Here is a 14,159-nt window from a genome sequence, read left to right as displayed (position 1 = left end):
ATAATAGTTACCTGAAAGGAAAAGAACTCTGAATGTAAGATGAACCCCCTCTAAAAATGGTTATTTATTTGTTTATTTCATTTATACCATGCTTTTCTCCACAATGGGCCTGTACAGGTCTTGCATCATTGTCCTCCCTTGCATTTTGTCTTTATAACAACCCTGTAGGTAGTTACCCAGCAGGCTTCCATGGCAGCATGGGGATTTGTACAAGGATCTCCTAGAGACCAGTCTTGCACTCTAACTACTATACCACACTGGTTCTCCATGTTACCCAGAAAAAGATTTTTTAAAAAATTACTGTGCATATTTTTAAACCAATGTGAGATGATCTCCTCTGTTTCTTGATGGCATATCCTCGAAAAAAGTTGCCTTCCTTTTGGGTAGACTCAGAGTCAGGAACAGACTCCTCAGAGGATGATCAGGAGGAGCTAGAGAGTAGACCATCCTGGGGGGAGCTCAAGGAGCTCAATTAACACCCTGTATCGCTGGACTAGATCTAGACTCTGAGGCCTTGCTCCCAAAGGTTCAGCTCAAGAAGAAGATGCCAGCTCACCAGATCCTAAGCAGCTGCCTTTCTTCCCTGCAGGTCTAAACCCCATACCACCAGCCTATACTCGTTACCTTTCTTGTGGACTTCAGCTCAAGATAGGGGAAGTATTAGTGACCCAGTGCTCCTTATCACATCTCTGCCAGGTTAGGGTTGCCAATTGCCTGGAGAAAAAAAATGGCCTTTCCCTTTAATAGAGGCTTAATGGGATGTTATGTATCAGGGGATGTTGTTTACCTTTATGCTGTGAAATAACAGCTGTCCATTTCCACACATTAAGCGTCTATTAAGGGAAATAACATTTTTCTCCAGAACTGATGGCAACCCTATTCAGACTACAATTTCTGGCCAGACATAAGAAATCTGAAGGAATCCTTCTCAGATCTGTCTGCTCAATGTTAAAAGCTTATGAGCAGGATCAACAGCTTTTTCTCCCTCATGAACAGGCCTAGTGTTGGGGGGTGGGTGGCAGCATTTGGCTGGGTTTCAAGCTCAAAGAGGCTTCACATTTAGATATTTGTTAATTTTTTGTCCTTTGATAAGCTTCACAGGGTTTTTTCACTATGCATCATGCCTCATTTTTTAAAAAAGGCTTCAAAATCTGGAAGTTGTCTGGGCCTCTCTGGATCTCAGTACAGATGTGCTCTGAGAAAAAAATTGTTACAATTTTGGTTCTGACATTTACCGTGATTGCTGATTTACAGGTAGGGTATTGCCTGTTTGGAATTAAAATCTGTGTTGTTCGGGTGTGGGTTCCAGAATTTTGGGACCATTATTTTAAACAGGGAACCAATAGAGGGTCTGAGAAGCTATTTTTAAAGATAATGGCACCAAATTTGCAGAGAACTCAGTCCTCCACCTATTCTAAAAACACTTTAAATTTCAAGCAGAACAGACAAAGGAGTTTGATTTTATAGAATCCTTCAGCAATTCTTTGGCAAAGTGAGGAGAGAGACTCTGAATCCTGCAATAGGGCAGGAGATTTTCAGACCAACAGCCCAAGTGGCAGTGGGGATTAAATGGGGGGGCACTATTACTCTAGTGGCACAATGTAACTCCCCGTGTGAACCCAGAAGTGATGTCATTTCATTCGGGCAGTTCTCTACAATTCCACTAAAACTCTATGGTACTTCAGTTGTCTATGTTCAACACCGCCCCCCCGCCCCCAGTTGATCTTCCCATTTTCTGTTTTAAATTGCATGCTTCTTGGAAGCAGAGATCTGTCTATTTTTGCCTTCATAACTCTGTAAGATGTCATGGACATAGGCACCATGTAAACAAATAAATAGTAACCTGGTATAGTACCAGAAACTTTAAAAAAATATTTCATGAAAAGGTGAGCCCATCTCCAAATAGACTGATGTATATATTAGGGTGATTATGAAGGTTTCATCCATTCTGAATGGGGCTGCACTCCCCTTGAAAGAACAGCTTTGTAGTTTGGTGGTGCTCTTGAACCAAGGTCTACTGCTAGATAAGCTGGTGGCAACTGTGGCCAGGAGTGCCTTTTACCAACTTCAACTAATTAGTTGCAACCTTTCCTGGACAGAAAAGATTTGTCCACTGTGGTGTATTCCTGGTTACACCTAGATTCGATTACTTCAATGCACTCTACATGGGGTTGCCCTTGAAAAATGTTTGGAAACTTCCACTATCGCAGATGTTGGCTGTGCTGGGTTGTAAGGACCATATAGCTTCAGTCTTGGCCCATTTATATTGGTTTCCAATTTGTTTCCAGGTGTAGTTTAAGGTGCAGATGTTGATTTTTAAAGCACTACCTGGGACCAGCTTACCTGAAGCACCACCAACTCCTTTATGAACCTACTGTACAGTTACTTTCCAAGGCCCTACCTTCTGCTATCAGGTGGGAGGCAACCCAAGACAAGTTCGTCTTGATTGTGACGCCAAAACTTGAACTCTCTCTCAAGAGAGACTTGTCTGTTCTTTTCCGTTGCTATCTTCCACCAGTGAAAAATACTTTTTTCCCCATCTGGCTTTCCCTCATTGACCCCTCCTTTCTGCCTATTATTTAGCCATTGTTTTTGTATGTTTATTTTAGCTTGGTTTTGTTTTAATGAAGTGGTTTTTTTTCATTTTAATGATTTTAAAGACATGTTTTATTATGTATGTTTTAATATTTTTTTTAACTTGCCTTGGGGGCCTTCAAGAGAGAATGAGGAGGGAGGGTAAATTTTGTAAGTAAATAAGGAATAAATAAATTCAGCTTCCTCTGAACACCCCACAGCATTGGGCCAGGAGGGACAGGCAGTCTAATGGTGGATGAAGGACCCATGAGGCAGGGTCGTGGTGGCTGGGATCATGAGGCTATGTGGCCTCCCAGCCCAGGAATGGACCACAGAAAGGCATGGGTGGAGCAAGCTGGCAGCACGTGCAGGAAGGCTGATAGAGCCCAAGAGCCACCCGGACAAGGCACAGCTGAGACCAGGACAGGAACTCAGACAGCAGTGGCTGCCTAAGGCAGTCCATGCAATGGCGCAGCTGCTGGGGTGGGACCTGTGGGAGAGGGCTGGTGATAAGACCAGGGAGTCCCAAACAAGCCAGGGAGGAGGAGGTACTGGCTGCTCAGAGCACCCAGGGGCCAGAATCTATACAAGAGAGCAAAAGGGGATGCTGATACCTGCCCCGCTCTCTTTCTCTGAAGCTTGGGAGTCCCAGACTTACTTTGCAGGAGCAGTGATAGTGACAGCCGGGGGCATCAGAGCAGCACCACTGGAAACAGAGCGTGACAGTCAGTTCAAGGAGTCCCCTCCTCTTTTGAATATGGCTTTTTGGCAGCTCATGAGGTTGCTGTGTTTGGGGAGGGGGAGTAGTGTCTCAAAAGTCCTGATTTCATGTGCAAACAGTGATTAAGATGCTATCCATTGCATGTACCATTAATTTTTTACTCCACAGTTCAGTGCCAGTTTGGATTTGAGCACAGCTTTGAATACTTTTGAAGAGGATAAAAAATGAATGCCATATCATCACTATGTATTGGTCATAGTTTTAATTGCCTTATCCCTGGAGGCAATACATGCCTGCTCCAGGGGCCTGGGCTAAAAAATATAGAATCATATGCCAGTTTTCCTCACCACAGAATAGTATGGGCAGAGCAGCATATTTAAAGACAACAGTTCAGACACACTCAGAACACACCCTGGAAGATATCTGAATCTCTGTATGGCTACTTATTTTGGTTATCAGCTTCACATCACTGAGTGAGAGGTACTTATTTACACCTAGTGATGATCCATCTATATAATAGCGCAGCTACCCTGCAGGAGTACAGGTCTCCTCACCTTGATCATCTTTCAAGCTTAGAAGATTGTTCTAAGTATCACAGAAAGAAACTTCATTCTGTGAGCTGCCCAAAACAAAGCCAGTGACACTGTGATTAAAATAATAATAAATAATAATAACATTTGATTTATATACTGCCCTTAAGGACAACTTAAAGCTCAGTCAGAACAGTTTACAAAGTATGTCATTATTATCCCCACAACAATAATCACTGTGTGAGGTGGGTGGGGCTGAGAGACCTCCTAGAAGCTGTGACTGAGCCAAGGTCACCAGCTGGCTTCAAGTGGAGGAGTGGGGAATCAAACCTGGTTCTCCAGATTAGAGTCCTGGTTCTTAACCACTACACCAAACTAGCTCAAAGTAAAAGTAAAGAAGTGAGATTAAAAGTAAAGAAATGGCTGTGAGAAGCCAGAACACTATAATTGGATGAACATCAACCCTACACGGCACATTTTAATGGAAGTTCAACGTACAGTAGATGAGGTACTATTCTGTACGTGGAATGAGCAGGATGCCAAAAAATCTCTATAGGGTAACAGCAATATACTTAACTGGATCAAACACGGCCATACTTTAATTAATACAGGGTTGCATCAAAAACTGCTCTTCCACCATGTCTTACACTCCAGATTTTGTATCTAAGTTTATTATAATTGGGTCGGAACTCTATGCTGGCTCAGAGATTATTTAGTGTCTTCAGCATCAATGGGCCAAAGGAAACAACAGATCTTTCTTTAGTGGACAAAAAGAGAAAGAGGGTCTGCAGAAAGGGAAGATTATCTTCCCCTTCTGCAGACCCCTGAATATAAGAAAGAAGCTGTCTTAGATAGAAGAAACTCTTCGATCTTTTTGCTGTGGGAGATTCAGCCATTCTCCTTTCTACACCTGGACTCCATTTTGATCTGAGACCACAAACCACTGGGACAATGCTAAATGCTTGCAACTCTGAGAATCAATAGCCTGTCCTAATTTTCCATCACCCTGAGTATATAAAAGTATATTCCATTAGCATTCCTGACATCTTTTCTAGATGCCTGGGATTTTTCTCTTCTCCTCACATGCCACTCAGAGTTGACAGTCAAGTGTTTGTAATAAATATTTCTACATCCCATGTGCAAAAAACAAGTCATTTATTTGACTCAATTCCATTTTAAAGAAATTACATTCTGAGCAATCTTAAGGGATTAGAAAGGGAATTTCTTTCCTTGCATTCTTGGCTCTCATCAATGTGCAACATTTGAAAAATAAAAAAAAGATTTATAACCATATGAATGCCTAACACAACATATGGTAGATCTGCTAAGTTTCTCTAACAAAATCAATATTGTCATCATTTGTGAATCACTTAGTATTTAAAACACTGGTTTCGTTCCAGCTCATAAGAAAGTTTACATGCATGATAGGCCAAATCACTCCTTTTGACATTGCTTCATTCTGATTTGGAAATTGTCACTGAATTCAAGATGATAGAACTTTATGCTTTCTAGATCATGCCAGATCCCAATGGTACTTTTGAAATCACAAGGTGAAGATACTTCTTCCAAAATACTTCTTGATATAAATCTGAATATGTGAATCTGTTGTTCATTAGCCACTGGTTATGTTAAATGTTCGATTCTGTAGTGATACTAATTTCACCTTCCACGGATGAATCATGGATTGATCCAAAGAAGTCTGCTTTAGAAATGTTTACCAATATTGGATTTAGATTCCATGGTCATGCCAGTGGAAAGAGTTATAAAACAGTATCTTTTGTGCCTTCCCCTCCCTCCAGGAATCCTCCCTGTTCAGGGCTGTGGTGCCTAATAACCAAATGATGCATCATGATGAGGGGAGGTCTGCAGTGGGAGGAGGAAACCAAGCAACCAGGCAAAATCTTCTTTCTTTGCTCTTGCACGAGGACAATAAACCTTCAACATGCTTATTACCCTCATTCAAGAATGGCTGCTGGTGGAAAGGAGAGATGGAGAATATCCTCTTGCATGAGCTTCCATTCGTGCAACTATCAGTACAATCCTAACCAGAGTTACTCCAGTCTAAGTCCATAGGCTTAGACTGGAGTAACTCTGGTTAGGATTACATTGTATAGGATGTAATTTATGAGTAGTTATTTGCATAGAAATATCAGTGTATATAGCAACAGAATGGCCAGCTACATAAGAGCTGCTTGTTTCAGGCAGTTTACAGTCAAAAGCCATCACAGATACAAGAAGAGCTGAGAAAGACAGGGGGAAAAATAATGGAAGGAAGGTGTTTGACTCTGTTTGACTCTCTATTTGGCTTATTTTATTTGATATGCCTTCCGGATTGCAAAATTTATTATTCTGAAAAATGTTAGGGTGCAAAAACTCAGAACAATGAAAGTACTCCTGAACTTGGACCATTTAACTTGGAAAGTGGAATTACACTTTCATATATGGTTGTAAATTTTGAACTCTTTGCAGTATTATTTATCTTGTTTGTATTGCATTGATTTTGAAATTTTATAATTCAGTTGCTGCACAGTTTACAGTATATCTTATATTGTTTTTTATTCCATTGTTTAATCCTAATTTTGTAATTTGCTTTCTCAGTGAGAAAGGAAGACTATAAGAAGAGTAAATAAATAAATAAACCTATTCTTGCAAAAGTGCAAAATGAGAAAACTAAATATATGTTCTCTTGGATGTTATTTTTGGGGGTTTGTTACTATCTCCCTAAAGAAAGCCCCCCACCAGACCTGCAGCAATAACCTTCTTCCTGTTTGTTCTCACTATGCTTGTAAGAGCCAAGATGTTTCTGCTTATTCTCTGGTTAAAGTCCTAGAAGGTACTCTGGACCCAGAATTGTTTTGGATCTTGACATTACAAGGGGAGTTTTAAAGAAGTTAGTGAGGCAATTATTACTTAACTTGAACCTTCTCCAGTGTATATCATAGACTCTAAGGCAGCTGGAACTCTTGGGGATGTTCTGGCAAGATACTCTCATAGACAAGAGGAAATACCTGACCAAGCCAAGTACATGAGAGGAGACAGGCAGGCACAAATCCAGCTGGCTGATAAGATGTCCTGCCTGGGATCATAAAGTCTATCTCTGAACTGAGTAAACAGAGTAATGCAAGACTGGACACCAAACTTGGATGTTATCTCATCAGTCAGGCATACAGCCACAGTGAGACATGATGGAAAGATCAGGGTGGGTGGAAATGGATTAGTGCTGGCTACAGCTGTCTACCGTGCTGAGAAAAATTTCGTTTCAGATTTGAATCTGGGGTTTTCAAACAAACTGTTTACTATTATTGTTTTTTTCAGGTGGGGCATTGCCAGTTTGGCTCTAATCTGTTTGGGTTTTCCCCCATTATCGTGAGTTTCAGACCTGTTCTTTGCAATGAGGATTTCAAGGGTTTGGGGGACCGTACCAAAATCGCACAGAATACAGTCCTCCCTCTAAACGATTGACCCAATGAGTTTGTGCACACACAACAATGGGGTTCAGTGTTTACAAATCCTGAAGAACACTTGGGGAAGGTGTCAAGGTGAGTGTTGGCTGTGCATGTGCACACTGTTCTTTTGGGCAAGGGTTGGGGAAATGAGGCTCTGGGGCAGCTGTTTTCACACTTATCCAAAACCCTCCAAAGCCATTAGTTCCTCTCCCTCTAAGCCATCAATACACCTAATTTTCCTCAAGTGCACTACACATACACACAATAGTGGACCCCAAAGAAAGCGAGTGTTGGAGGGCATACACTATGGCAAGAAACTGGTTATTTTAATATCGTATTACAGATTTTAAGATTTTTATTTATATTATTTTAATAGTGTATTATATATATATATATATATATATATATATATATATATATATATATATATATATATATATATATATATATAGTAAACTACCTCGAGCACTAAATATTGTGGAAAGGCAGTATATAAGTCAAATAAATAAATAAATAGCAAAGTAGAAAAGGGTAGCAGTAGGTTGGCATCTAGCACGAGAGTACTCCAATCAGCACAGTGCAGTGACATTAAAACAAACAAAAAATCCCGGATTTGCTTTTTGATCACCTTTTTCTTTTGCTAAGTTATGATAGCGCCAATAAATTATTTCTTTGTGTTCTGCTGTTGCTTGTTGCTGGCATGTTTCCTTATGCTTTGCAGTTTCGTTCCCACGACGAGCTAGCAGAGTCAGTGTGGTGGGATCTGATTCAGCTCAGCTCTGACCTTTGAACTTCAGAATCGAAAATCCCAGAAAGAGCATAAAATTCTTTCTTAACTTAAAAATTTAAAGTGAAGTGTACTTCCAATCCAATGCCTTATTTTCAGCATCAGATTTATTTCCCTAATGGTCTGGTCAGAGAGAAACCTGCAGAAGGAACTGACTGGCACTTAACTTGATGCCCTCTGCCTCTGAACGCCCATAAATTAATGTTTCTTTGTTTTTGACCAAAGAGTAAACCGTAATTTTGCATACTTTGAGTTAGTCCCTCAGTCTATTCCTCTGTCTTGACTTAATGACAGAGCCACGTTTCATGCCATATCCAAAATTTAATAGAGCTCATTGTCATTGACAGACAAATGTTGGTAGCTGCCATCAACATGGGAGTGAGTCAGATTGGGAGGAGTGGGTAAGGGTCCTTTATTTTTGTTTACGGGAAGAAGCAGGGTGGGCCTCTTTTTAACATATAAAGGTTGCCCAGTCTCCCCTTCTGACTTAAAAACCTTTAACTCAGAGTTGAATGTAGAAGAAGGGGTTGAATTGAAGCCAGAGTCAATAAAGAAAAGAAATATCTAGCCAGATCAGTTATCCATGCACAATTCTGATCTGGAAAGACTTTGGTGTGTGCATGTAACTGCACAGCTCTGCTATCTTCTGCTGTTTTAAATAGGGTTAACAGTTTTAATTAGAAAAGCCCAGAAAAGTTGGCAGTCTTTCTAGGCAGGATAAAGTTCCACCTGGTGTTCCTTGATCTTAGGAGGACTTCTTTATTTACATTCGGCTGGTAGTGGTTCCTAAGTAAAGGGCAGCAGCAAAACACCATAGAATAGACAACTGGTCCACTCAATGCGGCTATCCTTTAATCATTTTTATTATTTCCAGTTTTCATCATAATCTGCTTAACATGAACCTTTGTAGTGGCCCAGGAACCCCTCTCCATCCTGAAACCCCCATGATGAACTCCTGCACAGACATTGGTTGCTGGCCTTTCCTTGGATTTTGCATAAAGATGCACAGAAAGGAATGGTAATTCATGATCTTGGGTCTGCTTCTTCTGTTCCCTGGTGCAAAGCAAAGCTTTGGTGGTCCAACTTCGAACTGTTCCTCTTGTGGGAGAATGCAATAGATACTGAGAAGACTTCAACAACACATAGTCCCACAGCAGCTAGAGATGAAAGATTGTTCCTTCTCTCATTTTAGAATGTGATGTATTAGGAGGAACTGATCAGTCATTCAGTTTTCCTCTTTTTTCTATCATTGCACTGATAGGTGGGAGAAGGTGCAGCTATGTACCTTCTTCGTTTGGAGCGATGAAGTTAACCCAACTTTAAACTGGAGATAGACCTGATCTGGTCTCCCAACATCGAACTAGTCGGGAAGAGAGCCAGGATGTTGAGCAACCTCCCATCAATGATTATCAATGGCACTGTATTTGGGGCAAAAACTATTAAAAGTTTTAAAATGTGTTTTTCTGTCTTTCTCTGTTGGCAATATGAAGGAAGAGGAGCAACCAACACACACACACACACCATGGCAACTGTGTGTGTCCTTTGAATCAGACTGGGCTGGCTTGTTAGGAAAGGAAAACTATGGCCCACTGGACAGAAGAGTGGGCAGAGGCAGAAAAGTCTGTGGCTGGAGAAGGAGCAGCAAGGGCTAACCAAGGTTCTGAGGCTAGAGCTGCTGTGAGACCCTTTCTCCTGGAGGAAAAGACATGAGACAGATATCATTATGCTTGCCTATATTCATTATCCAGTTCTTCACCTCCTATATTTCATCTTACTACATCTTTAACTGTGAGTTCCATTATATCATATACTATTTACCTTAATATTATAGTAATCATTATATTTATTTGTCATCCATTTGTAGAAGGGATCCCATGCTGCAGAAAAGTCTTCTTCCTCTTGTCCTCTCATTAGCGAAGTTAATTTGTCCATTTCCGCAGTTTCCATTACTTTTGCTATTAACTCTTCTTGCTGTGGAATTTTTTGTTGTTTCCAGTAAGTTGCTAAAAAAATTCTGGCCACCGTTACTATATGAATTATCAGATGTTTTTGCACCTTGCTCATATCCGGCATACAATTTAGTAAAAAAGTTTCTGGTTTGAGAGGGATTGATATCTGAAAAATCGTTTGTGTACCATTATCCAGTATCTGTGCACCTCTTTACAGGACCACCACATGTGAAAGAACGTCCCAGTACATTTTTTACATTTCCAACACTTATTTGACATATTTTTAAACATTTTAGCCAATCTATCTAGTGTTAAATACCATCTATGAAACATCTTATATAGGTTTTCTTTAAACGTAGCAGATTTAGTTATTTTAATGTTTACTTTCCAATATCTCATTCTACTGTGTTGAGTCAATATTATTACCTAGATTCTGTGCCCATAGAGTTTTACATTTCTCCACCCCTTCATTTTCTTTCATTTGCATTAAGAAGATATACGTTTTCTTAATCAACTTTTCATCTGAATCACATAGCAATTTTTCAAATTCTTTTTGTTCTAAATAAAAAAAAACATTTTTAAATCTTTGTTATATCTAGATTCAGTCTGTACTCTTGACCACCAATCCAAATTAATATCTTGGTTTTGCTATTCTTCTTCGTTTTTAATGTTCCTTTATCATCTAACAGTTCTTTATATCTAATAATCTTATTTGCAGAATATACATTGGGTCGTGTAAATGCCTCTAATGGGGAGACCCATTGAGGGGTCTTCACATATATTTGCGGTGAAATTCTTTCCCATGTTGTTATAAGGGATTTCCTTATCAGATGGTTTTTGAAATATTTATGTCCAGCTGTCTTCCCATAATACATAAATGCATGCCATGCTAACTTTAAGTCATGACCTTCAAGGGCCAACAGTCTTGGATTTTCCAATACGATCCAGTCTCTCATCCAAACTAGACAGCATGCTTGGTAATAAGTTTCCCAGTCTGGTAGTGCAAAGCCCGCATTCTCTTTTAGGCCTTGAATTGTTTTCAGTTTAATTTTTGGGTTTTTTTCCCTTTCCAAATAAACTTGCTTAGACTTCTATTTAATTCTTCAAAATAAGATTTGTTGATACTTATCGGGATGGTTTGATACAAAATATTATACATGGTAATATAGTCATTTAATAGTTGCAATCCTTCCCAACAGTGAAAGTTGTAATCTTTTCCTTCTCTCCATCTCCTGGAGGAACTTTCAAGGACCCAATTGGCAGGGAGACAATGCTGTTGACCTAGGGTTGCCAGGTCCATTCACTCTCCTAGCAGGAGATTGGGACAATGGATCCTATCTCCTATTATTCCCCTTGTGCATGTGAAGTGTGTGCATGCTCCTGGCTGGCATGATGATGTCACTTCTGGGAAGTGACATCATCACGTGGGTCAAAGGGTGGCCCGGAAGCACTCCCAAGCTCACCCAAGGGCTGAATCGCCCCCATGTGGGGCCCGATTCAGCCAAAATGGGCCCACTGCACAGCACGGGAGCATGCAGCACCATCTGGGGGTGCACCACACTGCCAGGGGGGCCTTCAGGGTGTGTGTGTCCCCACTGGCCAGGTAAGTGGGGGCGGGGGGAGGAGAGATGCGAGTAGGGGATCCCCCATCCCCAGCAGGGGAATGGCAAGCCTATGCTGACCACATAGTGCCAGGAAAAAAGTGCAACCATGCACATTGCACACTTTCCCCTTCCATCCAACAGAGTTGGAAGGTTTTGGCAGAAAGAGGCTGCTCATCTAGGCACTTTGAAAAATGTTCTCAGGATTTTAAGCTGAATTAGTTTAGTAGAAGGAACAGCCACTTGTACCTAGACTGGTGCTGCATATTAAAGGTGATTTATAATCTTGATGGCAAATAATTGAAGTGTTGCTGGAAAATACTGTGCTCCTACTATAAAAACAATTTTTAAAATTGCTCCAGTCTCATTTTTGGCCTTAGCTATACTTGATTCTATATACAATTTCCAACATAGTTTATCATCAAAACTAACTCCTAAATATTTACAGGCCTGAGCTTGTTTAATCAAGATTTATTACAAATATTTATGACTATTGCATTGAAGGCTCAGATTCCTTAATTGGTATCATCTGTTTGAAGGAGAATCTATTTCTTCATTTGCAGCAGAGTTATAAAGACTTTAAGAATATTGCTTTAAGAATATTAAGGGTTGACAATGATGTTCTAAGGCCAATTTGTATGCGAACATTCCAGTGAACATATCCAGTCATATGAAGCAACCATCAAAGCCTGAGTTATGCCAGCAATCTTCCAGATGCTATTTTACAGTGACATGAGAGAAGCTTATTGTACACCAGGAGTGATGAAATGGGAGATCCCGCATTTGTTAGGCCAACCATGCCTAACCATAATGTAGTGTTAGGGAAGAACTGTGCACAAGACACCTGAAGAAGAGAACAATGAAGACTCTGGCAAGCAATTTTGGAGGAATATAGTGACTAGGGTGAATTAGCAAACAGAAGAACAAGCTTAGGAATGTTCAGGAATCCAGCACTAACTCAAACAAACACTTCCATTGATGGGAATGCTTATTTCCTCCCTAGTAAGGAGTGCATGTTGACAATGCGGAGGGGCGACATATGCAGTAAATGGAGGTGTCCATGTGGCCTTAGGGTTTTTTTTTTTTTTGCAATAGAAATTCTTCAAGCCGTGTTCTTCCAGTGCAAGGAAAGAAAATACATATTGCCCTTCTCATGGCTCCTTGTCTATAGAAGAACATCCCACTGAATAGCAATGGACTCATGGTGACCCCATGCACAGGGTGCTACAGGCAAGAGATGAACAGAGGTGGTTTGCCATTGTCTACCTCTGCATAGCAACCCCCGTGTTCACTGGTGGTCTCCCATCCAGTATTAACCATGGCTGCCCCTGCTCAGATCCTAAGCCTCAAAGAGTTCAGGCTGAGCTATCCACTGCTCTGTCTTCTAGAAAAGTCTTTTAAAATTAATTTTATTATTAAACTTGAAGCTTTATACATAGAACAAAATAATCAATATATAAGTATATATCAAACAGAAAATTACGCGGGGTCCATCCAAGTGAACAAGTTTGTCCAGACCTTCTCCAGTCTAGAAGCATCCTGAAACCTCTGAAGCATTGAGATTTTTAAAAAGAGTATAAAAATCCTTAACTTTCCCCAGCCTTTTTTACTTTTTGAGGATAGTATGAAGCTGAGATAACACTGAAGTAAAATATAAGCAATTTGATGTATGAATTCAGTGTACATACTTCTATCACTAACTGTAATGGGGACACCGTTGGCATGCTATGCTGTAATTGATAGGTTGTGGTGGTGTTGCATTGGGCTCTGGTGGAACTACTATGCTATTATGCTCTTTTCATCTTGGAGTAGAGCCTTTTTTGTACATATTTCTCATCTGCTGACTAGTGGCACTAGGGCCAAACTGGCATTGTAGATACATTGTTGTTGGTGGTGTCATGTCAGTACCCCTACATCCATAACATTGTTCTATGTGTTAAACCATTGCTAATACTGTACCTTGTTGAACCATTGCTAATGCTGTAATGCTGTACCTTGTTTGCATTTTGTAAAGGCTCTAACACTTTCATTTCTCTAACAGCCTGAGAACCCAGCTGTGTTATCTCATTTCTTTGAAGCTCACTGAAGTGACCTTGTACTGTTTGAAACGTTACAGTTTTCTTTAATTGCATTCCCAGACCCTTTCCCGCACAAACCTGTGGTCTAGCTGGGAGGGGGGAAATGAGTGGGTATTTAGAGTTGTACTTTCCTGAAGTCTTTATTCCTATCAAGGAAGTATGTACTGCTGAGATGCTTTTTTGCCTCTGAGTAACTCTATGGAAATATATATGGAAAAGATTGGATTTAAGAATAAAACCATTTAACCAAGAACTTGTTCTTGCTACAATGGTGCAGGGATCTGTCTACCATATTCTGTCATCTATAGTCTGACAGGTGGTATCTTAGGACGAGAGATGGGCACGAACAGCAATACGAACTAAAAAAACCCACGAACAGCCCAATCTACTGTTCGTGAACAAGCTGTTCGTGAGGCCCCATTCTAAATGAACAAGTGGTCATTGCAAGCCTCATTTGTTGCTGTTCATCAAGC

Source organism: Eublepharis macularius, chromosome 6 (genome assembly GCF_028583425.1).
Source record: "Eublepharis macularius isolate TG4126 chromosome 6, MPM_Emac_v1.0, whole genome shotgun sequence".
NCBI lineage: Eukaryota > Metazoa > Chordata > Lepidosauria > Squamata > Eublepharidae > Eublepharis > Eublepharis macularius.
This window is presented reverse-complemented; position numbering follows the sequence as displayed.